Raw genomic sequence first — 19184 nt, 5'->3', positions numbered from 1 at the left:
AAGCAGAAAACCGGATAATGCGGACAACCTTGACAACATTGAAGGGAAAAGATATCGCCTATGGGGTCAAACCCTGTTCCCTGTCGGCATCTGCTGAGAAAGGGAGTGGACACACTTTGCTGGAAAACTGAGAGTGCCCTATAGACATTGGAGATGCACCAGTTCTTGACACAAGAGATCAAGAATGAAAATACGTTGTGGCAAGAAGGTATGAATCAATTCCAGTGAAGGAGGCTTGATCACAGCTGCCAAAAATATGGAGCGCTTCACGGATTTGCGTGTCATCCTTTCGCAGGGGCCATGCTAATCTTCTCTGTATCGATCCAATTTTAGTATATGTGCTGCCTTAGCAAGCACGAGGCCAACTGTCCCGCTCAAGGAATATGTACCCCTCGGGTTCCAGCGAGCCATCACCAAGGTGGTAGGGCAAGCGAGCCAACTACTGAAAGAATGGGTTGGGTAGACTTATCTATGGTACCAAACTACAAGCTCTGAATGCGCCGTGTCCTCCAGGTTTTCGAGAAATAAATGAGTTGGCGGAAAGCAGAAAACCGGATAATGCGGACAACCTTGACAACATTGAAGGGAAAAGATATCGCCTATGGGGTCAAACCCTGTTCCCTGTCGGCATCTGCTGAGAAAGGGAGTGGACACACTATGCTAGAAAACTGAGAGTGCCCTATAGACATTGGAGATGCACCAGTTCTTGACACAAGAGATCAAGAATGAAACTAAATAGTGGTAGAAAGGTATGAATCAATTCCAGTGAAGGAGGCTTGATCACAGCTGCCAAAAATATGGAGCGCTTCACGGATTTGCGTGTCATCCTTTCGCAGGGGCCATGCTAATCTTCTCTGTATCGATCCAATTTTAGTATATGTGCTGCCTTAGCAAGCACGAGGCCAACTGTCCCGCTCAAGGAATATGTACCCCTCGGGTTCCAGCGAGCCATCACCAAGGTGGTAGGGCAAGCGAGCCATCTACTGAAAGAATGGGTTGGGTAGACTTATCTATGGTATCAAACTACAAGCTCTGAATGGGCTGTGTCCTCCAGGTTTTCGAGAAAGAAATGAGTTGGCGGAAAGCAGAAAACCGGATAATGCGGACAACCTTGACAACATTGAAGGGAAAAGATATCGCCTATGGGGTCAAACCCTGTTCCCTGTCGGCATCTGCTGAGAAAGGGAGTGGACACACTTTGCTGGAAAACTGAGAGTGCCCTATAGACATTGGAGATGCACCAGTTCTTGACACAAGAGATCAAGAATGAAAATACGTTGTGGCAAGAAGGTATGAATCAATTCCAGTGAAGGAGGCTTGATCACAGCTGCCAAAAATATGGAGCGCTTCACGGATTTGCGTGTCATCCTTTCGCAGGGGCCATGCTAATCTTCTCTGTATCGATCCAATTTTAGTATATGTGCTGCCTTAGCAAGCACGAGGCCAACTGTCCCGCTCAAGGAATATGTACCCCTCGGGTTCCAGCGAGCCATCACCAAGGTGGTAGGGCAAGCGAGCCAACTACTGAAAGAATGGGTTGGGTAGACTTATCTATGGTACCAAACTACAAGCTCTGAATGCGCCGTGTCCTCCAGGTTTTCGAGAAATAAATGAGTTGGCGGAAAGCAGAAAACCGGATAATGCGGACAACCTTGACAACATTGAAGGGAAAAGATATCGCCTATGGGGTCAAACCCTGTTCCCTGTCGGCATCTGCTGAGAAAGGGAGTGGACACACTATGCTAGAAAACTGAGAGTGCCCTATAGACATTGGAGATGCACCAGTTCTTGACACAAGAGATCAAGAATGAAACTAAATAGTGGTAGAAAGGTATGAATCAATTCCAGTGAAGGAGGCTTGATCACAGCTGCCAAAAATATGGAGCGCTTCACGGATTTGCGTGTCATCCTTTCGCAGGGGCCATGCTAATCTTCTCTGTATCGATCCAATTTTAGTATATGTGCTGCCTTAGCAAGCACGAGGCCAACTGTCCCGCTCAAGGAATATGTACCCCTCGGGTTCCAGCGAGCCATCACCAAGGTGGTAGGGCAAGCGAGCCATCTACTGAAAGAATGGGTTGGGTAGACTTATCTATGGTATCAAACTACAAGCTCTGAATGGGCTGTGTCCTCCAGGTTTTCGAGAAAGAAATGAGTTGGCGGAAAGCAGAAAACCGGATAATGCGGACAACCTTGACAACATTGAAGGGAAAAGATATCGCCTATGGGGTCAAACCCTGTTCCCTGTCGGCATCTGCTGAGAAAGGGAGTGGACACACTTTGCTGGAAAACTGAGAGTGCCCTATAGACATTGGAGATGCACCAGTTCTTGACACAAGAGATCAAGAATGAAAATACGTTGTGGCAAGAAGGTATGAATCAATTCCAGTGAAGGAGGCTTGATCACAGCTGCCAAAAATATGGAGCGCTTTACGGATTTGCGTGTCATCCTTTCGCAGGGGCCATGCTAATCTTCTCTGTATCGATCCAATTTTAGTATATGTGCTGCCTTAGCAAGCACGAGGCCAACTGTCCCGCTCAAGGAATATGTACCCCTCGGGTTCCAGCGAGCCATCTACTGAAAGAATGGGTTGGGTAGACTTATCTATGGTATCAAACTACAAGCTCTGAATGGGCTGTGTCCTCCAGGTTTTCGAGAAAGAAATGAGTTGGCGGAAAGCAGAAAACCGGATAATGCGGACAACCTTGACAACATTGAAGGGAAAAGATATCGCCTATGGGGTCAAACCCTGTTCCCTGTCGGCATCTGCTGAGAAAGGGAGTGGACACACTTTGCTGGAAAACTGAGAGTGCCCTATAGACATTGGAGATGCACCAGTTCTTGACACAAGAGATCAAGAATGAAAATACGTTGTGGCAAGAAGGTATGAATCCATTCCAGTGAAGGAGGCTTGATCACAGCTGCCAAAAATATGGAGCGCTTCACGGATTTGCGTGTCATCCTTTCGCAGGGGCCATGCTAATCTTCTCTGTATCGATCCAATTTTAGTATATGTGCTGCCTTAGCAAGCACAAGGCCAACTGTCTCGCTCAAGGAATATGTACCCCTCGGGTTCCAGCGAGCCATCACCAAGGTGGTAGGGCAAGCGAGCCATCTACTGAAAGAATGGGTTGGGTAGACTTATCTATGGTACCAAACTACAAGCTCTGAATGCGCTGTGTCCTCCAGGTTTTCGAGAAATAAATGAGTTAGAGAAAGCAGAAAACCGGATAATGCGGACAACCTTGACAACATTGAAGGGAAAAGATATCGCCTATGGGGTCAAACCCTGTTCCCTGTCGGCATCTGCTGAGAAAGGGAGTGGACACACTATGCTAGAAAACTGAGAGTGCCCTATAGACATTGGAGATGCACCAGTTCTTGACACAAGAGATCAAGAATGAAACTAAATAGTGGTAGAAAGGTATGAATCAATTCCAGTGAAGGAGGCTTGATCACAGCTGCCAAAAATATGGAGCGCTTCACGGATTTGCGTGTCATCCTTTCGCAGGGGCCATGCTAATCTTCTCTGTATCGATCCAATTTTAGTATATGTGCTGCCTTAGCAAGCACGAGGCCAACTGTCCCGCTCAAGGAATATGTACCCCTCGGGTTCCAGCGAGCCATCACCAAGGTGGTAGGGCAAGCGAGCCATCTACTGAAAGAATGGGTTGGGTAGACTTATCTATGGTATCAAACTACAAGCTCTGAATGGGCTGTGTCCTCCAGGTTTTCGAGAAAGAAATGAGTTGGCGAAAAGCAGAAAACCGGATAATGAGGACAACCTTGACAACATTGAAGGGAAAAGATATCGCCTATGGGGTCAAACCCTGTTCCCTGTCGGCATCTGCTGAGAAAGGGAGTGGACACACTTTGCTGGAAAACTGAGAGTGCCCTATAGACATTGGAGATGCACCAGTTCTTGACACAAGAGATCAAGAATGAAAATACGTTGTGGCAAGAAGGTATGAATCAATTCCAGTGAAGGAGGCTTGATCACAGCTGCCAAAAATATGGAGCGCTTCACGGATTTGCGTGTCATCCTTTCGCAGGGGCCATGCTAATCTTCTCTGTATCGATCCAATTTTAGTATATGTGCTGCCTTAGCAAGCACGAGGCCAACTGTCCCGCTCAAGGAATATGTACCCCTCGGGTTCCAACGAGCCATCACCAAGGTGGTAGGGCAAGCGAGCCATCTACTGAAAGAATGGGTTGGGTAGACTTATCTATGGTACCAAACTACAAGCTCTGAATGCGCTGTGTCCTTCAGGTTTTCGAGAAAGAAATGAGTTAGAGAAAGCAGAAAACCGGATAATGCGGACAACCTTGACAACATTGAAGGGAAAAGATATCGCCTATGGGGTCAAACCCTGTTCCCTGTCGGCATCTGCTGAGAAAGGGAGTGGACACACTTTGCTGGAAAACTGAGAGTGCCCTATAGACATTGGAGATGCACCAGTTCTTGACACAAGAGATCAAGAATGAAAATACGTTGTGGCAAGAAGGTATGAATCAATTCCAGTGAAGGAGGCTTGATCACAGCTGCCAAAAATATGGAGCGCTTCACGGATTTGCGTGTCATCCTTTCGCAGGGGCCATGCTAATCTTCTCTGTATCGATCCAATTTTAGTATATGTGCTGCCTTAGCAAGCACGAGGCCAACTGTCCCGCTCAAGGAATATGTACCCCTCGGGTTCCAGCGAGCCATCACCAAGGTGGTAGGGCAAGCGAGCCATCTACTGAAAGAATGGGTTGGGTAGACTTATCTATGGTATCAAACTACAAGCTCTGAATGGGCTGTGTCCTCCAGGTTTTCGAGAAAGAAATGAGTTGGCGGAAAGCATAAAACCGGATAATGCGGACAACCTTGACAACATTGAAGGGAAAAGATATCGCCTATGGGGTCAAACCCTGTTCCCTGTCGGCATCTGCTGAGAAAGGGAGTGGACACACTTTGCTGGAAAACTGAGAGTGCCCTATAGACATTGGAGATGCACCAGTTCTTGACACAAGAGATCAAGAATGAAAATACGTTGTGGCAAGAAGGTATGAATCAATTCCAGTGAAGGAGGCTTGATCACAGCTGCCAAAAATATGGAGCGCTTTACGGATTTGCGTGTCATCCTTTCGCAGGGGCCATGCTAATCTTCTCTGTATCGATCCAATTTTAGTATATGTGCTGCCTTAGCAAGCACGAGGCCAACTGTCCCGCTCAAGGAATATGTACCCCTCGGGTTCCAGCGAGCCATCTACTGAAAGAATGGGTTGGGTAGACTTATCTATGGTATCAAACTACAAGCTCTGAATGGGCTGTGTCCTCCAGGTTTTCGAGAAAGAAATGAGTTGGCGGAAAGCAGAAAACCGGATAATGCGGACAACCTTGACAACATTGAAGGGAAAAGATATCGCCTATGGGGTCAAACCCTGTTCCCTGTCGGCATCTGCTGAGAAAGGGAGTGGACACACTTTGCTGGAAAACTGAGAGTGCCCTATAGACATTGGAGATGCACCAGTTCTTGACACAAGAGATCAAGAATGAAAATACGTTGTGGCAAGAAGGTATGAATCCATTCCAGTGAAGGAGGCTTGATCACAGCTGCCAAAAATATGGAGCGCTTCACGGATTTGCGTGTCATCCTTTCGCAGGGGCCATGCTAATCTTCTCTGTATCGATCCAATTTTAGTATATGTGCTGCCTTAGCAAGCACAAGGCCAACTGTCTCGCTCAAGGAATATGTACCCCTCGGGTTCCAGCGAGCCATCACCAAGGTGGTAGGGCAAGCGAGCCATCTACTGAAAGAATGGGTTGGGTAGACTTATCTATGGTACCAAACTACAAGCTCTGAATGCGCTGTGTCCTCCAGGTTTTCGAGAAATAAATGAGTTAGAGAAAGCAGAAAACCGGATAATGCGGACAACCTTGACAACATTGAAGGGAAAAGATATCGCCTATGGGGTCAAACCCTGTTCCCTGTCGGCATCTGCTGAGAAAGGGAGTGGACACACTATGCTAGAAAACTGAGAGTGCCCTATAGACATTGGAGATGCACCAGTTCTTGACACAAGAGATCAAGAATGAAACTAAATAGTGGTAGAAAGGTATGAATCAATTCCAGTGAAGGAGGCTTGATCACAGCTGCCAAAAATATGGAGCGCTTCACGGATTTGCGTGTCATCCTTTCGCAGGGGCCATGCTAATCTTCTCTGTATCGATCCAATTTTAGTATATGTGCTGCCTTAGCAAGCACGAGGCCAACTGTCCCGCTCAAGGAATATGTACCCCTCGGGTTCCAGCGAGCCATCACCAAGGTGGTAGGGCAAGCGAGCCATCTACTGAAAGAATGGGTTGGGTAGACTTATCTATGGTATCAAACTACAAGCTCTGAATGGGCTGTGTCCTCCAGGTTTTCGAGAAAGAAATGAGTTGGCGGAAAGCAGAAAACCGGATAATGAGGACAACCTTGACAACATTGAAGGGAAAAGATATCGCCTATGGGGTCAAACCCTGTTCCCTGTCGGCATCTGCTGAGAAAGGGAGTGGACACACTTTGCTGGAAAACTGAGAGTGCCCTATAGACATTGGAGATGCACCAGTTCTTGACACAAGAGATCAAGAATGAAAATACGTTGTGGCAAGAAGGTATGAATCAATTCCAGTGAAGGAGGCTTGATCACAGCTGCCAAAAATATGGAGCGCTTCACGGATTTGCGTGTCATCCTTTCGCAGGGGCCATGCTAATCTTCTCTGTATCGATCCAATTTTAGTATATGTGCTGCCTTAGCAAGCACGAGGCCAACTGTCCCGCTCAAGGAATATGTACCCCTCGGGTTCCAGCGAGCCATCACCAAGGTGGTAGGGCAAGCGAGCCAACTACTGAAAGAATGGGTTGGGTAGACTTATCTATGGTACCAAACTACAAGCTCTGAATGCGCCGTGTCCTCCAGGTTTTCGAGAAATAAATGAGTTGGCGGAAAGCAGAAAACCGGATAATGCGGACAACCTTGACAACATTGAAGGGAAAAGATATCGCCTATGGGGTCAAACCCTGTTCCCTGTCGGCATCTGCTGAGAAAGGGAGTGGACACACTATGCTAGAAAACTGAGAGTGCCCTATAGACATTGGAGATGCACCAGTTCTTGACACAAGAGATCAAGAATGAAACTAAATAGTGGTAGAAAGGTATGAATCAATTCCAGTGAAGGAGGCTTGATCACAGCTGCCAAAAATATGGAGCGCTTCACGGATTTGCGTGTCATCCTTTCGCAGGGGCCATGCTAATCTTCTCTGTATCGATCCAATTTTAGTATATGTGCTGCCTTAGCAAGCACGAGGCCAACTGTCCCGCTCAAGGAATATGTACCCCTCGGGTTCCAGCGAGCCATCACCAAGGTGGTAGGGCAAGCGAGCCATCTACTGAAAGAATGGGTTGGGTAGACTTATCTATGGTATCAAACTACAAGCTCTGAATGGGCTGTGTCCTCCAGGTTTTCGAGAAAGAAATGAGTTGGCGGAAAGCAGAAAACCGGATAATGCGGACAACCTTGACAACATTGAAGGGAAAAGATATCGCCTATGGGGTCAAACCCTGTTCCCTGTCGGCATCTGCTGAGAAAGGGAGTGGACACACTTTGCTGGAAAACTGAGAGTGCCCTATAGACATTGGAGATGCACCAGTTCTTGACACAAGAGATCAAGAATGAAAATACGTTGTGGCAAGAAGGTATGAATCAATTCCAGTGAAGGAGGCTTGATCACAGCTGCCAAAAATATGGAGCGCTTCACGGATTTGCGTGTCATCCTTTCGCAGGGGCCATGCTAATCTTCTCTGTATCGATCCAATTTTAGTATATGTGCTGCCTTAGCAAGCACGAGGCCAACTGTCCCGCTCAAGGAATATGTACCCCTCGGGTTCCAGCGAGCCATCTACTGAAAGAATGGGTTGGGTAGACTTATCTATGGTATCAAACTACAAGCTCTGAATGGGCTGTGTCCTCCAGGTTTTCGAGAAAGAAATGAGTTGGCGGAAAGCAGAAAACCGGATAATGCGGACAACCTTGACAACATTGAAGGGAAAAGATATCGCCTATGGGGTCAAACCCTGTTCCCTGTCGGCATCTGCTGAGAAAGGGAGTGGACACACTTTGCTGGAAAACTGAGAGTGCCCTATAGACATTGGAGATGCACCAGTTCTTGACACAAGAGATCAAGAATGAAAATACGTTGTGGCAAGAAGGTATGAATCCATTCCAGTGAAGGAGGCTTGATCACAGCTGCCAAAAATATGGAGCGCTTCACGGATTTGCGTGTCATCCTTTCGCAGGGGCCATGCTAATCTTCTCTGTATCGATCCAATTTTAGTATATGTGCTGCCTTAGCAAGCACGAGGCCAACTGTCCCGCTCAAGGAATATGTACCCCTCGGGTTCCAGCGAGCCATCACCAAGGTGGTAGGGCAAGCGAGCCATCTACTGAAAGAATGGGTTGGGTAGACTTATCTATGGTATCAAACTACAAGCTCTGAATGCGCCGTGTCCTTCAGGTTTTCGAGAAATAAATGAGTTGGCGGAAAGCAGAAAACCGGATAATGCGGACAACCTTGACAACATTGAAGGGAAAAGATATCGCCTATGGGGTCAAACCCTGTTCCCTGTCGGCATCTGCTGAGAAAGGGAGTGGACACACTATGCTAGAAAACTGAGAGTGCCCTATAGACATTGGAGATGCACCAGTTCTTGACACAAGAGATCAAGAATGAAACTAAATAGTGGTAGAAAGGTATGAATCAATTCCAGTGAAGGAGGCTTGATCACAGCTGCCAAAAATATGGAGCGCTTCACGGATTTGCGTGTCATCCTAGCGGTGCCTGGGAACCGTTCGTCTGTCTGCTTCGACCAATCACGTCTCTGCATGTCCATCTTTCACATTTTTTGGACAGCCCATCAGATCGCAGCATTTCCATTTTCTCCATTTTACGACAGCCAATCACCGTGGCCCCTTTCCATCATTGCCGGATCATGCGCAGTAAGTCCACCTCCTATAAATCATATTTTTCACTTTTTTCATTAGTTATTTTGGTAAAAGCCACGCAAAGTCCGACATATTTTTGTGAGTTATTTTTGAAAAAGCCGCGTGAAGTGTAAGTCCATGATTACTAGTTAATTAACTAGCTTTAATTCATAGTTTTTTAAATAAACTTTTACATTGTTTTATTTAAGAAGGTGACATCGAGGTAAGATTTTAAGTTTACATTGTGTTAGGTAACGTTAAGAGACGTCGACGTTGTTGCTTTGTTTAGTCTCCTAACTATCTTAGCTAAGAATGAATGAATGAATGACAGAGAGAAATTAATGGGTTTAACTTACATTGTTATAATTGGTATTACGTGGGTGCAACACCTGATATTGTGTTTGAATTAATGAGTTTTGTGTTGTGTTCAGGTGTTGCACCTGGTGTTTACCAACTGATAATAATCTTAATATGATTGTACTAAATTACTTTTATATCTGCTACTACTATGTATCAATAAACACTGAGGTACTATGCATTAATATATTATACACTGAGGTACTGTGTATTCATATATAATACAGCCTACTATCTAATGCCATCTACATACAGGACTATTATAGTAGTGAGTTAAAACAACCCACAATGTGCTGAAGAGTTACAAATTTAAAGTGAATAGTTAGAATTGTATTTACTCTAGTAATGGAAGAAGATGGCATCCAAAGCAAAAAGCACAGGGCTATAAGCTTTTATGGTTTTATAAGGTTAAACCTTCATAAGGTTTTCTGTTTTAGGGGTCTGGTCTTCTGAGGCAGGAAACAGGCCGTCACCCTGCCAGTGAAAGTGGCATGACCTGTATCTGAAGGTAAATTTAGATAAAGTGTTGTGTACAATCATAAAACATAAAGCTATGTCATATTGAAAGGGGTCACATATGATTCACTGCCAAACAATATTACAGTTTGAAAAATGTCCCGTGCATTTTAGGGGACAAATGCCTTTGTTTAGAGGGACACAGACATATATTTGTGGATTTCATATACAAAGGTATAGCCTCAATACTGTCCTAAAATTATGTAGTGTTGATGTTGTTGTCTCTATTATTAAATTTAATTTTCTTTTCCTTTAACCTGTAGCCTTCCAGGTCAGTGTCCTTTTTCAATGACACCTGGTCCCTTATCTACATCATCTGCTGCTACACCAGGGAAGATGGCAACACCTGGGTAGATGGCAACACCTGCTCTCACCTCTCACCACAACTTTTACTATGGCATCAGTAAGTAATGAGTATTTACTGATACTGATATTTACATTTTTAGCATATTCAAATATATGCAGTGTAATAATAATAATAATAACAATAAATGTAATAATAATATATTATTATTATTATTATTATTATTACATTTAACAGTTTTCCAATGAGGACACCACTGCACCCTCCGCCCCAACAGCTGTGCCCACCAGCCTAGCTTCTGCTCCTCCGTACTTTCTGATCGTCCTAGCCTCTCTTCCCACTGCTACAACTACAAGTCCCTCTGGGACACCTGCCATGGCTCCAGCAGCACCACAGCAAGAACTGGTAGGTCCTTTGTGACATGTAAACAGTGTGAAAGATGTAATATTTTTCTGCCTGTGATATTGTTGTTATTTTATTTTTATATATGAAGAGTTCATATATAAAGAACTCTTTATGAAGAGTTGCATCGATGCAAAAGCCTCTAGGTGCCATTTGAAATTTTCTTCTAGAATGACAATTTTTATCAAGCTTGTATATTTAAGTTCAGTGATTTCACTTAAATGGCAATGATAATTACCTATTAATTGTTATTTAAGTGAAATTGCTGAACTTAAATATACAAGTTTGATAAAAATCATCATTAAAGAAGAAAATTTCAAATGGCATTTAGAGGTTTTTGCATCTGAACTCTTCATATGCATATATTTAACAGGCTGAGGATGAGCGCAGTATCCCAGGGATGGACAGAGTGGACAGCCTGGCAGAGTACTTGGTGGGACTGAGGAATGAAACTGGACAAACACTTAACTCCCAGCAGGCCAGTACCATCATCCCCCTGCCCAGTGGCCAGACTGTTGTCGTGGCCACAGCCAGTATTATGGGTACATATACTTTCCCCAAAATGCTGGTATTTCACTTCACCAGTGGATGGAGGAGATGCGGAGGAAGAGGGCAGATAAGAAATAAACTGTTCAATATTCATCCCATATAGGTCTGGTCTGGCATTTCAAAAATAATTAACATAACAGAAAAAACACTGTATATTACAGTTTTTTGGTGTGAGCCTGATTTTGTCTTTTATATATTTTTGTTACCAGTTGACCAGAATCTTCTTCCTTTATTTCTTTTTTTATTTGGTTTATTTATTTATTTTATATTTGTATTTTATATTTAATTGTTCAATTCTTTTTTATATGTGCCATGCTTACTGTGTGTGTGAGAGAAAGAGATAATTAAGATGAATATTTTGCAATAAATGTTTAATATATTAAAACAGCAATCCTTTATTTATTGCCAACATTCACTCAGAGAAGACAATTACATTGTTGCAGTTCTTTCAATTCTATTTTATTTCATTTTAAATTAGATTGTATTAATGAATTGGGTATTTTCTCAAGCAAATATGTAAATTACATACATACAAATAACACATATGAATACAGTAATAACTTTTTATCATTAATCATTCTGCGAGCCTGAGTCAAAACACTTTTGCAAAAATCCACCTTAACTATTTATTATTATTATTATTATTATTATTATAGACCTACATCTAATATAGTAAATTTGAAGGAACTCCATATTCATATGGGTAATAAATAAATATAAACATGTATCCATACAATGAGAAATAAGTTTTTATAAAATAAGTGTTAAGGCATAAAAGCACATGACATTTATACATTTATGTTCATTCATTAAGAAACGATTAGAAAAGATATTGGGTGATTTTAAACTTGTCAGAGGTGGGATTCGAACCGACGTCGTTCACGTCAGTGATTTATCAATGAAACATATAAAAAGGCAATTTTCTAAAAAATATGAATAGCAATCTACCAAAAATCAAACAGACGGGTCAAAGGTGGATTTACCTTTTCCCTTTCCTTTCATTTTTTTCTCTTTTTTCCTTCTCTTTTCTCTCTTTTTCCTTTTCCCTCTTCTTCCCCTTCTTCCCCTTCTTTTTCCCTCTTCCCTTCCTCAAACAGACTATTGTTCCCCAGCTTTTTCGCAGGGGCCATGCTAATCTTCTCTGTATCGATCCAATTTTAGTATATGTGCTGCCTTAGCAAGCACGAGGCCAACTGTCCCGCTCAAGGAATATGTACCCCTCGGGTTCCAGCGAGCCATCACCAAGGTGGTAGGGCAAGCGAGCCATCTACTGAAAGAATGGGTTGGGTAGACTTATCTATGGTATCAAACTACAAGCTCTGAATGGGCTGTGTCCTCCAGGTTTTCGAGAAAGAAATGAGTTGGCGGAAAGCAGAAAACCGGATAATGCGGACAACCTTGACAACATTGAAGGGAAAAGATATCGCCTATGGGGTCAAACCCTGTTCCCTGTCGGCATCTGCTGAGAAATGGAGTGGACACACTTTGCTGGAAAACTGAGAGTGCCCTATAGACATTGGAGATGCACCAGTTCTTGACACAAGAGATCAAGAATGAAAATACGTTGTGGCAAGAAGGTATGAATCAATTCCAGTGAAGGAGGCTTGATCACAGCTGCCAAAAATATGGAGCGCTTCACGGATTTGCGTGTCATCCTTTCGCAGGGGCCATGCTAATCTTCTCTGTATCGATCCAATTTTAGTATATGTGCTGCCTTAGCAAGCACGAGGCCAACTGTCTCGCTCAAGGAATATGTACCCCTCGGGTTCCAGCGAGCCATCACCAAGGTGGTAGGGCAAGCGAGCCATCTACTGAAAGAATGGGTTGGGTAGACTTATCTATGGTACCAAACTACAAGGTCTGAATGCGCCGTGTCCTCCAGGTTTTCGAGAAAGAAATGAGTTGGCGGAAAGCAGAAAACCGGATAATGCGGACAACCTTGACAACATTGAAGGGAAAAGATATCGCCTATGGGGTCAAACCCTGTTCCCTGTCGGCATCTGCTGAGAAAGGGAGTGGACACACTTTGCTGGAAAACTGAGAGTGCCCTATAGACATTGGAGATGCACCAGTTCTTGACACAAGAGATCAAGAATGAAAATACGTTGTGGCAAGAATGTATGAATCAATTCCAGTGAAGGAGGCTTGATCACAGCTGCCAAAAATATGGAGCGCTTCACGGATTTGCGTGTCATCCTTTCGCAGGGGCCATGCTAATCTTCTCTGTATCGATCCAATTTTAGTATATGTGCTGCCTTAGCAAGCACGAGGCCAACTGTCCCACTCAAGGAATATGTACCCCTCGGGTTCCAGCGAGCCATCACCAAGGTGGTAGGGCAAGCGAGCCATCTACTGAAAGAATGGATTGGGTAGACTTATCTATGGTATCAAACTACAAGCTCTGAATGGGCTGTGTCCTCCAGGTTTTCGAGAAAGAAATGAGTTGGCGAAAAGCAGAAAACCGGATAATGCGGACAACCTTGACAACATTGAAGGGAAAAGATATCGCCTATGGGGTCAAACCCTGTTCCCTGTCGGCATCTGCTGAGAAAGGGAGTGGACACACTTTGCTGGAAAACTGAGAGTGCCCTATAGACATTGGAGATGCACCAGTTCTTGACACAAGAGATCAAGAATGAAAATACGTTGTGGCAAGAAGGTATGAATCAATTCCAGTGAAGGAGGCTTGATCACAGCTGCCAAAAATATGGAGCGCTTCACGGATTTGCGTGTCATCCTTTCGCAGGGGCCATGCTAATCTTCTCTGTATCGATCCAATTTTAGTATATGTGCTGCCTTAGCAAGCACGAGGCCAACTGTCCCGCTCAAGGAATATGTACCCCTCGGGTTCCAGCGAGCCATCACCAAGGTGGTAGGGCAAGCGAGCCATCTACTGAAAGAATGGGTTGGGTAGACTTATCTATGGTACCAAACTACAAGCTCTGAATGCGCCGTGTCCTCCAGGTTTTCGAGAAATAAATGAGTTGGCGGAAAGCAGAAAACCGGATAATGCGGACAACCTTGACAACATTGAAGGGAAAAGATATCGCCTATGGGGTCAAACCCTGTTCCAGGTCGGCATCTGCTGAGAAAGGGAGTGGACACACTATGCTAGAAAACTGAGAGTGCCCTATAGACATTGGAGATGCACCAGTTCTTGACACAAGAGATCAAGAATGAAACTAAATAGTGGTAGAAAGGTATGAATCAATTCCAGTGAAGGAGGCTTGATCACAGCTGCCAAAAATATGGAGCGCTTCACGGATTTGCGTGTCATCCTTTCGCAGGGGCCATGCTAATCTTCTCTGTATCGATCCAATTTTAGTATATGTGCTGCCTTAGCAAGCACGAGGCCAACTGTCCCACTCAAGGAATATGTACCCCTCGGGTTCCAGCGAGCCATCACCAAGGTGGTAGGGCAAGCGAGCCATCTACTGAAAGAATGGGTTGGGTAGACTTATCTATGGTATCAAACTACAAGCTCTGAATGGGCTGTGTCCTCCAGGTTTTCGAGAAAGAAATGAGTTGGCGGAAAGCAGAAAACCGGATAATGCGGACAACCTTGACAACATTGAAGGGAAAAGATATTGCCTATGGGGTCAAACCCTGTTCCCTGTCGGCATCTGCTGAGAAAGGGAGTGGACACACTATGCTGGAAAACTGAGAGTGCCCAATAGACATTGGAGATGCACCAGTTCTTGACACAAGAGATCAAGAATGAAACTAAATAGTGGTAGAAAGGTATGAATCAATTCCAGTGAAGGAGGCTTGATCACAGCTGCCAAAAATATGGAGCGCTTCACGGATTTGCGTGTCATCCTTTCGCAGGGGCCATGCTAATCTTCTCTGTATCGATCCAATTTTAGTATATGTGCTGCCTTAGCAAGCACGAGGCCAACTGTCCCACTCAAGGAATATGTACCCCTCGGGTTCCAGCGAGCCATCACCAAGGTGGTAGGGCAAGCGAGCCATCTACTGAAAGAATGGATTGGGTAGACTTATCTATGGTATCAAACTACAAGCTCTGAATGGGCTGTGTCCTCCAGGTTTTCGAGAAAGAAATGAGTTGGCGGAAAGCAGAAAACCGGATAATGCGGACAACCTTGACAACATTGAAGGGAAAAGATATCGCCTATGGGGTCAAACCCTGTTCCCTGTCGGCATCGGCTGAGAAAGGGAGTGGACACACTTTGCTGGAAAACTGAGAGTGCCCTATAGACATTGGAGATGCACCAGTTCTTGACACAAGAGATCAAGAATGAAAATACGTTGTGGCAAGAAGGTATGAATCAATTCCAGTGAAGGAGGCTTGATCACAGCTGCCAAAAATATGGAGCGCTTCACGGATTTGCGTGTCATCCTTTCGCAGGGGCCATGCTAATCTTCTCTGTATCGATCCAATTTTAGTATATGTGCTGCCTTAGCAAGCACGAGGCCAACTGTCTCGCTCAAGGAATATGTACCCCTCGGGTTCCAGCGAGCCATCACCAAGGTGGTAGGGCAAGCGAGCCATCTACTGAAAGAATGGGTTGGGTAGACTTATCTATGGTACCAAACTACAAGCTCTGAATGCGCTGTGTCCTCCAGGTTTTCGAGAAATAAATGAGTTAGAGAAAGCAGAAAACCGGATAATGCGGACAACCTTGACAACATTGAAGGGAAAAGATATCGCCTATGGGGTCAAACCCGGTTCCCTGTCGGCATCTGCTGAGAAAGGGAGTGGACACACTTTGCTGGAAAACTGAGAGTGCCCTATAGACATTGGAGATGCACCAGTTCTTGACACAAGAGATCAAGAATGAAAATACGTTGTGGCAAGAAGGTATGAATCAATTCCAGTGAAGGAGGCTTGATCACAGCTGCCAAAAATATGGAGCGCTTCACAGATTTGCGTGTCATCCTTTCGCAGGGGCCATGCTAATCTTCTCTGTATCGATCCAATTTTAGTATATGTGCTGCCTTAGCAAGCACGAGGCCAACTGTCTCGCTCAAGGAATATGTACCCCTCGGGTTCCAGCGAGCCATCACCAAGGTGGTAGGGCAAGCGAGCCATCTACTGAAAGAATGGATTGGGTAGACTTATCTATGGTATCAAACTACAAGCTCTGAATGCGCTGTGTCCTCCAGGTTTTCGAGAAAGAAATGAGTTGGCGGAAAGCAGAAAACCGGATAATGCGGACAACCTTGACAACATTGAAGGGAAAAGATATTGCCTATGGGGTCAAACCCTGTTCCCTGTCGGCATCTGCTGAGAAAGGGAGTGGACACACTATGCTGGAAAACTGAGAGTGCCCAATAGACATTGGAGATGCACCAGTTCTTGACACAAGAGATCAAGAATGAAACTAAATAGTGGTAGAAAGGTATGAATCAATTCCAGTGAAGGAGGCTTGATCACAGCTGCCAAAAATATGGAGCGCTTCACGGATTTGCGTGTCATCCTTTCGCAGGGGCCATGCTAATCTTCTCTGTATCGATCCAATTTTAGTATATGTGCTGCCTTAGCAAGCACGAGGCCAACTGTCCCGCTCAAGGAATATGTACCCCTCGGGTTCCAGCGAGCCATCTACTGAAAGAATGGGTTGGGTAGACTTATCTATGGTATCAAACTACAAGCTCTGAATGGGCTGTGTCCTCCAGGTTTTCGAGAAAGAAATGAGTTGGCGGAAAGCAGAAAACCGGATAATGCGGACAACCTTGACAACATTGAAGGGAAAAGATATCGCCTATGGGGTCAAACCCTGTTCCCTGTCGGCATCTGCTGAGAAAGGGAGTGGACACACTTTGCTGGAAAACTGAGAGTGCCCTATAGACATTGGAGATGCACCAGTTCTTGACACAAGAGATCAAGAATGAAAATACGTTGTGGCAAGAAGGTATGAATCCATTCCAGTGAAGGAGGCTTGATCACAGCTGCCAAAAAAATGGAGCGCTTCACGGATTTGCGTGTCATCCTTTCGCAGGGGCCATGCTAATCTTCTCTGTATCGATCCAATTTTAGTATATGTGCTGCCTTAGCAAGCACGAGACCAACTGTCCCGCTCAAGGAATATGTACCCCTCGGGTTCCAGTGAGCCATCACCAAGGTGGTAGGGCAAGCGAGCCATCTACTGAAAGAATGGGTTGGGTAGACTTATCTATGGTATCAAACTACAAGCTCTGAATGGGCTGTGTCCTCCAGGTTTTCGAGAAAGAAATGAGTTGGCGGAAAGCAGAAAACCGGATAATGCGGACAACCTTGACAACATTGAAGGGAAAAGATATCGCCTATGGGGTCAAACCCTGTTCCCTGTCGGCATCTGCTGAGAAAGGGAGTGGACACACTTTGCTGGAAAACTGAGAGTGCCCTATAGACATTGGAGATGCACCAGTTCTTGACACAAGAGATCAAGAATGAAAATACGTTGTGGCAAGAATGTATGAATCAATTCCAGTGAAGGAGGCTTGATCACAGCTGCCAAAAATATGGAGCGCTTCACGGATTTGCGTGTCATCCTTTCGCAGGGGCCATGCTAATCTTCTCTGTATCGATCCAATTTTAGTATATGTGCTGCCTTAGCAAGCACGAGGCCAACTGTCCCACTCAAGGAATATGTACCCCTCGGGTTCCAGCGAGCCATCACCAAGGTGGTAGGGCAAGCGAGCCATCTACTGAAAGAATGGATTGGGTAGACTTATCTATGGTATCAAACTACAAGCTCTGAATGGGCTGTGTCCTCCAGGTTTTCGAGAAAGAAATGAGTTGGCGAAAAGCAGAAAACCGGATAATGCGGACAACCTTGACAACATTGAAGGGAAAAGATATCGCCTATGGGGTCAAACCCTGTTCCCTGTCGGCATCTGCTGAGAAAGGGAGTGGACACACTTTGCTGGAAAACTGAGAGTGCCCTATAGACATTGGAGATGCACCAGTTCTTGACACAAGAGATCAAGAATGAAAATACGTTGTGGCAAGAAGGTATGAATCAATTCCAGTGAAGGAGGCTTGATCACAGCTGCCAAAAATATGGAGCGCTTCACGGATTTGCGTGTCATCCTTTCGCAGGGGCCATGCTAATCTTCTCTGTATCGATCCAATTTTAGTATATGTGCTGCCTTAGCAAGCACGAGGCCAACTGTCCCGCTCAAGGAATATGTACCCCTCGGGTTCCAGCGAGCCATCACCAAGGTGGTAGGGCAAGCGAGCCATCTACTGAAAGAATGGGTTGGGTAGACTTATCTATGGTACCAAACTACAAGCTCTGAATGCGCTGTGTCCTTCAGGTTTTCGAGAAAGAAATGAGTTAGAGAAAGCAGAAAACCGGATAATGCGGACAACCTTGACAACATTGAAGGGAAAAGATATCGCCTATGGGGTCAAACCCTGTTCCCTGTCGGCATCTGCTGAGAAAGGGAGTGGACACACTTTGCTGGAAAACTGAGAGTGCCCTATAGACATTGGAGATGCACCAGTTCTTGACACAAGAGATCAAGAATGAAAATACGTTGTGGCAAGAAGGTATGAATCAATTCCAGTGAAGGAGGCTTGATCACAGCTGCCAAAAATATGGAGCGCTTCACGGATTTGCGTGTCATCCTTTCGCAGGGGCCATGCTAATCTTCTCTGTATCGATCCAATTTTAGTATATGTGCTGCCTTAGCAAGCACGAGGCCAACTGTCCCGCTCAAGGAATATGTACCCCTCGGGTTCCAGCGAGCCATCACCAAGGTGGTAGGGCAAGCGAGCCAACTACTGAAAGAATGGGTTGGGTAGACTTATCTATGGTACCAAACTACAAGCTCTGAATGCGCCGTGTCCTCCAGGTTTTCGAGAAATAAATGAGTTGGCGGAAAGCAGAAAACCGGATAATGCGGACAACCTTGACAACATTGAAGGGAAAAGATATCGCCTATGGGGTCAAACCCTGTTCCCTGTCGGCATCTGCTGAGAAAGGGAGTGGACACACTATGCTAGAAAACTGAGAGTGCCCTATAGACATTGGAGATGCACCAGTTCTTGACACAAGAGATCAAGAATGAAACTAAATAGTGGTAGAAAGGTATGAATC

The 19184-nt window shown here is 44.9% G+C and overlaps 28 non-coding genes and 1 pseudogene across 28 annotated transcripts; all 29 read right to left on the bottom strand.

The window, feature by feature from the left end:
* Nucleotides 1-250: 250 nt before the first annotated feature.
* On the bottom strand, nt 251-357 carry LOC148995488 (U6 spliceosomal RNA). The gene has a single exon (XR_016157653.1). It is a non-coding gene; the product is annotated as a U6 spliceosomal RNA (small nuclear RNA).
* Nucleotides 358-791: 434 nt separating this feature from the next.
* Nucleotides 792-898, bottom strand: LOC148995487 (U6 spliceosomal RNA). Its single transcript, XR_016157540.1, has one exon. It is a non-coding gene; the product is annotated as a U6 spliceosomal RNA (small nuclear RNA).
* A 434-nt stretch (nt 899-1332) lies between these two features.
* On the bottom strand, nt 1333-1439 carry LOC148995486 (U6 spliceosomal RNA). The gene has a single exon (XR_016157427.1). It is a non-coding gene; the product is annotated as a U6 spliceosomal RNA (small nuclear RNA).
* Nucleotides 1440-1873: 434 nt separating this feature from the next.
* Nucleotides 1874-1980, bottom strand: LOC148995485 (U6 spliceosomal RNA). Its single transcript, XR_016157316.1, has one exon. It is a non-coding gene; the product is annotated as a U6 spliceosomal RNA (small nuclear RNA).
* Nucleotides 1981-2414: 434 nt separating this feature from the next.
* LOC148995484 (U6 spliceosomal RNA) lies at nt 2415-2521 on the bottom strand. Its single transcript, XR_016165136.1, has one exon. It is a non-coding gene; the product is annotated as a U6 spliceosomal RNA (small nuclear RNA).
* A 406-nt stretch (nt 2522-2927) lies between these two features.
* Nucleotides 2928-3034, bottom strand: LOC148995483 (U6 spliceosomal RNA). Its single transcript, XR_016157204.1, has one exon. It is a non-coding gene; the product is annotated as a U6 spliceosomal RNA (small nuclear RNA).
* Nucleotides 3035-3467: 433 nt separating this feature from the next.
* LOC148995482 (U6 spliceosomal RNA) lies at nt 3468-3574 on the bottom strand. The gene has a single exon (XR_016157092.1). It is a non-coding gene; the product is annotated as a U6 spliceosomal RNA (small nuclear RNA).
* A 434-nt stretch (nt 3575-4008) lies between these two features.
* On the bottom strand, nt 4009-4115 carry LOC148995481 (U6 spliceosomal RNA). The gene has a single exon (XR_016156979.1). It is a non-coding gene; the product is annotated as a U6 spliceosomal RNA (small nuclear RNA).
* A 433-nt stretch (nt 4116-4548) lies between these two features.
* LOC148995480 (U6 spliceosomal RNA) lies at nt 4549-4655 on the bottom strand. Its single transcript, XR_016156868.1, has one exon. It is a non-coding gene; the product is annotated as a U6 spliceosomal RNA (small nuclear RNA).
* A 434-nt stretch (nt 4656-5089) lies between these two features.
* LOC148995479 (U6 spliceosomal RNA) lies at nt 5090-5196 on the bottom strand. The gene has a single exon (XR_016165125.1). It is a non-coding gene; the product is annotated as a U6 spliceosomal RNA (small nuclear RNA).
* A 406-nt stretch (nt 5197-5602) lies between these two features.
* Nucleotides 5603-5709, bottom strand: LOC148995478 (U6 spliceosomal RNA). Its single transcript, XR_016156755.1, has one exon. It is a non-coding gene; the product is annotated as a U6 spliceosomal RNA (small nuclear RNA).
* Nucleotides 5710-6142: 433 nt separating this feature from the next.
* LOC148995477 (U6 spliceosomal RNA) lies at nt 6143-6249 on the bottom strand. Its single transcript, XR_016156642.1, has one exon. It is a non-coding gene; the product is annotated as a U6 spliceosomal RNA (small nuclear RNA).
* Nucleotides 6250-6683: 434 nt separating this feature from the next.
* On the bottom strand, nt 6684-6790 carry LOC148995476 (U6 spliceosomal RNA). Its single transcript, XR_016156529.1, has one exon. It is a non-coding gene; the product is annotated as a U6 spliceosomal RNA (small nuclear RNA).
* A 434-nt stretch (nt 6791-7224) lies between these two features.
* On the bottom strand, nt 7225-7331 carry LOC148995475 (U6 spliceosomal RNA). Its single transcript, XR_016156417.1, has one exon. It is a non-coding gene; the product is annotated as a U6 spliceosomal RNA (small nuclear RNA).
* Nucleotides 7332-7765: 434 nt separating this feature from the next.
* LOC148995474 (U6 spliceosomal RNA) lies at nt 7766-7872 on the bottom strand. Its single transcript, XR_016156304.1, has one exon. It is a non-coding gene; the product is annotated as a U6 spliceosomal RNA (small nuclear RNA).
* Nucleotides 7873-8278: 406 nt separating this feature from the next.
* LOC148995473 (U6 spliceosomal RNA) lies at nt 8279-8385 on the bottom strand. The gene has a single exon (XR_016156192.1). It is a non-coding gene; the product is annotated as a U6 spliceosomal RNA (small nuclear RNA).
* A 3840-nt stretch (nt 8386-12225) lies between these two features.
* On the bottom strand, nt 12226-12321 carry LOC148995472 (U6 spliceosomal RNA; annotated as a pseudogene).
* Nucleotides 12322-12755: 434 nt separating this feature from the next.
* Nucleotides 12756-12862, bottom strand: LOC148995471 (U6 spliceosomal RNA). Its single transcript, XR_016156080.1, has one exon. It is a non-coding gene; the product is annotated as a U6 spliceosomal RNA (small nuclear RNA).
* A 434-nt stretch (nt 12863-13296) lies between these two features.
* Nucleotides 13297-13403, bottom strand: LOC148995470 (U6 spliceosomal RNA). The gene has a single exon (XR_016155965.1). It is a non-coding gene; the product is annotated as a U6 spliceosomal RNA (small nuclear RNA).
* Nucleotides 13404-13837: 434 nt separating this feature from the next.
* LOC148995469 (U6 spliceosomal RNA) lies at nt 13838-13944 on the bottom strand. The gene has a single exon (XR_016155852.1). It is a non-coding gene; the product is annotated as a U6 spliceosomal RNA (small nuclear RNA).
* A 434-nt stretch (nt 13945-14378) lies between these two features.
* LOC148995468 (U6 spliceosomal RNA) lies at nt 14379-14485 on the bottom strand. The gene has a single exon (XR_016155741.1). It is a non-coding gene; the product is annotated as a U6 spliceosomal RNA (small nuclear RNA).
* A 434-nt stretch (nt 14486-14919) lies between these two features.
* LOC148995467 (U6 spliceosomal RNA) lies at nt 14920-15026 on the bottom strand. The gene has a single exon (XR_016155630.1). It is a non-coding gene; the product is annotated as a U6 spliceosomal RNA (small nuclear RNA).
* A 434-nt stretch (nt 15027-15460) lies between these two features.
* Nucleotides 15461-15567, bottom strand: LOC148995466 (U6 spliceosomal RNA). The gene has a single exon (XR_016155519.1). It is a non-coding gene; the product is annotated as a U6 spliceosomal RNA (small nuclear RNA).
* A 433-nt stretch (nt 15568-16000) lies between these two features.
* Nucleotides 16001-16107, bottom strand: LOC148995465 (U6 spliceosomal RNA). The gene has a single exon (XR_016164947.1). It is a non-coding gene; the product is annotated as a U6 spliceosomal RNA (small nuclear RNA).
* A 434-nt stretch (nt 16108-16541) lies between these two features.
* Nucleotides 16542-16648, bottom strand: LOC148995464 (U6 spliceosomal RNA). The gene has a single exon (XR_016155405.1). It is a non-coding gene; the product is annotated as a U6 spliceosomal RNA (small nuclear RNA).
* A 406-nt stretch (nt 16649-17054) lies between these two features.
* LOC148995463 (U6 spliceosomal RNA) lies at nt 17055-17161 on the bottom strand. Its single transcript, XR_016164958.1, has one exon. It is a non-coding gene; the product is annotated as a U6 spliceosomal RNA (small nuclear RNA).
* Nucleotides 17162-17595: 434 nt separating this feature from the next.
* On the bottom strand, nt 17596-17702 carry LOC148995462 (U6 spliceosomal RNA). Its single transcript, XR_016168099.1, has one exon. It is a non-coding gene; the product is annotated as a U6 spliceosomal RNA (small nuclear RNA).
* Nucleotides 17703-18136: 434 nt separating this feature from the next.
* Nucleotides 18137-18243, bottom strand: LOC148995461 (U6 spliceosomal RNA). Its single transcript, XR_016167988.1, has one exon. It is a non-coding gene; the product is annotated as a U6 spliceosomal RNA (small nuclear RNA).
* Nucleotides 18244-18676: 433 nt separating this feature from the next.
* On the bottom strand, nt 18677-18783 carry LOC148995460 (U6 spliceosomal RNA). Its single transcript, XR_016167876.1, has one exon. It is a non-coding gene; the product is annotated as a U6 spliceosomal RNA (small nuclear RNA).
* Nucleotides 18784-19184: the final 401 nt, after the last annotated feature.

This window comes from Pimephales promelas, chromosome 3 (genome assembly GCF_988280905.1).
Source record: "Pimephales promelas chromosome 3, fPimPro1.hap1.1, whole genome shotgun sequence".
Classification (NCBI taxonomy): domain Eukaryota; kingdom Metazoa; phylum Chordata; class Actinopteri; order Cypriniformes; family Leuciscidae; genus Pimephales; species Pimephales promelas.
Note: the sequence above shows the minus strand (reverse complement) of the source record. Positions and strands in the feature narration are given on the sequence as shown.